Consider the following 3,231-nt stretch of genomic DNA (forward strand, 5'->3'; position numbering starts at 1 on the left):
GAAAGAGTTTACAGGAAAGAGGAAAACCATTCGGAAGGATTTTGCCTATATCAATGGGGTACCTGCACAGTGCAATTCTTTCATGATTCAGCACCAAAGTTAAACATAGGTGGTGACTAGAGCATCCCTGGAGGATAAAAATGGGGGCTGGTGGAGAAACAGACCAGTCGGAAGCACTAGGGAAGGATTCATATTCAGTTGCCAGGCATGGCAATGAGCTCTGTTGGCATCCCTTCAGTCCTTCTGCAGGGTGACAGTGATACTAAAGAATCAAACGCAGAGATAACAGGAAGAGCAGGTGAGCAGGGAGGTGGTGAAATAAGTTAGCCTCTTCTGCTCTAGCCATAAATATAATTACTGTATTTAAACCTCAACCTAGACAGGTATGTTAACTCACACACCGGAAACAGGCGACCAACCAATGCAATGAGCCATATACCCAGTGTCCAATCTCACTGGTATTTTGACTGATTACTACAAGGCATGTTAATGCCTCAAAACAGAGAGACAGAGGAAACTATTAGGCACAGAAAATTAAATATTGCTGCAGAAAAGGACTAAAATTAGAGGGTTCATGCTGCATTTCTACCACTGCATCACCCACTCCATAACCTTCCTGAAATCAAGCTTCCCCTCTGCCTTTGCCTTCAAACCACTACATATTTGGTTTTAAACTAGTGTTTAATCATAAACCAGCTCTGCTACATTATTAATATTCCAAACAGCATTTTCAACCAGATAATATCCAACAGAATTATGTTGAATGACCTCAAAGAGAAGCATTCCTACATTTGTTTAGAATTGAAAACTAAACTAACCAGAGGTTAAGTATAAATATACTATAGAGTATCTATGTACAATTTGAAATAAATAAAAACAGACAACATAAAATGATAGTAATTGGCAGAATAACAACCACTGGCCCTTACCTCACTCCTTTGCCTTCCCTCCCAAGATAAAATAAATAAAACTTTAACTCTGATGTGGCAATAATACATTAGCTATGTAAAAATCACAGATGGAGAGTGGAAATGGCAAGGACATACTGACATGGACTCTGGTCACCAAAGTTTTACAAGGTTATTGGAGTTTCCTGACCTTGGGTTATTCAAAGCAGCAGCTAAGAATAAAGATAGAAGATCATATTATAGATAATGTACATATTATATAATGTACTATTATAATGCATATATGTCTACACACACACACACACATATGAATGACCCACTTATGCTTCAATATATGTAAAGTATAGCAGAAAGGAAAAATGGAGCAAGAGAAAAATTTATACTATAATCTTCCTCACTTTCCAAAATACTTTATAAAATAGGCTTTGGAACCAATATTTTATCTTCAAATTAGGGGTTCTCAGAGTTAAAGAGGTTGTGGCCATGAGAGAGTCATTCGTTCGGCTTCTTTTGGCAAAAACAATACTTTAAATTATGTGTTTTGGTTGTAAAGGCAAAGCTAAGGAGACAAGTAAGTCTGGACACTGAAAATAAACCTAAAAGTGAACACACTGCTGTCACTTCAAGTGCCCACAGCAGAGCAAAGAGTATGTAAATATATAAATCCATTTATTCACATATCTGCAGTACACACACTGCCTTGCTCCCTGTGGCACCAGGAAAAAAATCACTTATTTTAGCTTGATTAATTATATTAAAATCATATACCAAAACCTTTAAAAAGATTTGGCTCTCTGCTAATGATGAACAAAACACTAGAGTTGCCACATCATTGCTGAAAAACACTTTTAGATGGGGTGGAATGGGAGTGGGAAGATGAGCACATATACCCTACACTGTATCTTTTATCACAAAACACTTCCCCAGCTTTCTTAAACATAAATTTCTCAGAGAAATCCACACAATTATGAGCAAGCTACAATAAACCAGGAATTTCCAGATTTCAAAAGTATGCATACTAAAAAGAAAATGTGTGAAATCATGCATAGCCACAGATTTCCTGAAGCAAATACACAACATGCAGATACAAACTCCACACGGGGGCCATGTGTGACCAAAAAAATGTCCCCATATGTCTTCCCTTCTCCCTCCCTCCTTCCCCAACACTCAAATACAAAAAGGGGCATTTAATTTCTCTTCTAAAATTATACAGCACAAACACTACTAATGGGAAATTACCTTTAGTAGCCCTGACTTTTCAAAGTTGATGAATGAGGGAAGTTACTTCTCTTAACTACATTGTTGGAATTTTTCCACTCTCAATTCAATTCAAAATACCGTGTTTATTCTTCTCCCAACCTCCTCATACACACACCCCCTTAATGTCTTTCTAAGTCACCTTCAGATGCTCAAAGTTTCAGTCCAGAAAAGACACCAGAAGTTAATTTCTTAGACTTCCCCTACTGTCTAATGGATAATGCTACTCACATTTCACATTCCTTTATTTAAAGTAAAAAGTCTGATGTTGAAAGTTATTTTCTTTATTTTTTCAACATAAGTATACTTATTTAAGGACAAATGAATTATTTTTCAGCCCTTTGCTTTGGAATTCTTGAATATGGTATTTTCCATAGCATAATCTTTAAACCTAATTTCCATTTTTAAATACTTTAAGACATATTTAAATATAAATGAACTGAATATGCATTATTAAATTTGAACTAAATATGAATAAGCTAACACCTGACATCAATAACTCCTCAATGACTTCAAGGCAGGTGCAGGCGATGATTTTCTAACAAGCAATTGTTCTTGACTCACATCTGCTGGGAAGACTTCTTTAGCATCATTTAGTCACCTTTTTCATCCAGTAGAATAATGGCCAGAAGCCTGGAGTTAACCTTCAACACATGTTAACCCTAAGATGTTGATGAAGATCGTCTTCTTTTTTTAATGGGAAAGAAGGGGATGCAAGATCTTGCCTCTAAGCCACAGGTGGGAAAGTAACAACCCTTCAGTGAGGGACCCCAGGATAGCTCATCTCATCAATGCAGACTTTGAATAAATACAAGCCCTGACTTTGACCCACCCCACCCCTCACCCCTACGCCCATCCCCGTCCCCAGGGCTCTGGATTCCTCAGAGAACGCACCGCCCCAAACCTACACTCCCCCACCAGCCCTCCCACACAACACACGCGCCCCTGCAGGCGTGCGTCGGGCATCTCCACATCTTCCACAGAAAAGCCCCGCAGGACCCGGGGCCGGCTCCGCCCCTCAGGGAGACACCCCGGGGGCCCGGAGCCTTCGCGGGCTGGTCCACAG

The 3,231-nt window shown here is 39.2% G+C and overlaps 1 protein-coding gene across 6 annotated transcripts in view; it reads right to left on the reverse strand.

The window, feature by feature from the left end:
• The window catches only part of LMO7 (LIM domain 7), a 217,449-nt gene that overhangs the window by 213,839 nt on the left and 379 nt on the right, over nucleotides 1-3,231 (reverse strand). The gene's annotated exons all lie outside the window — the stretch shown is intronic.

This window comes from Myotis davidii, unplaced genomic scaffold, assembly GCF_000327345.1.
Source record: "Myotis davidii unplaced genomic scaffold, ASM32734v1 scaffold274, whole genome shotgun sequence".
Taxonomy (NCBI): domain Eukaryota; kingdom Metazoa; phylum Chordata; class Mammalia; order Chiroptera; family Vespertilionidae; genus Myotis; species Myotis davidii.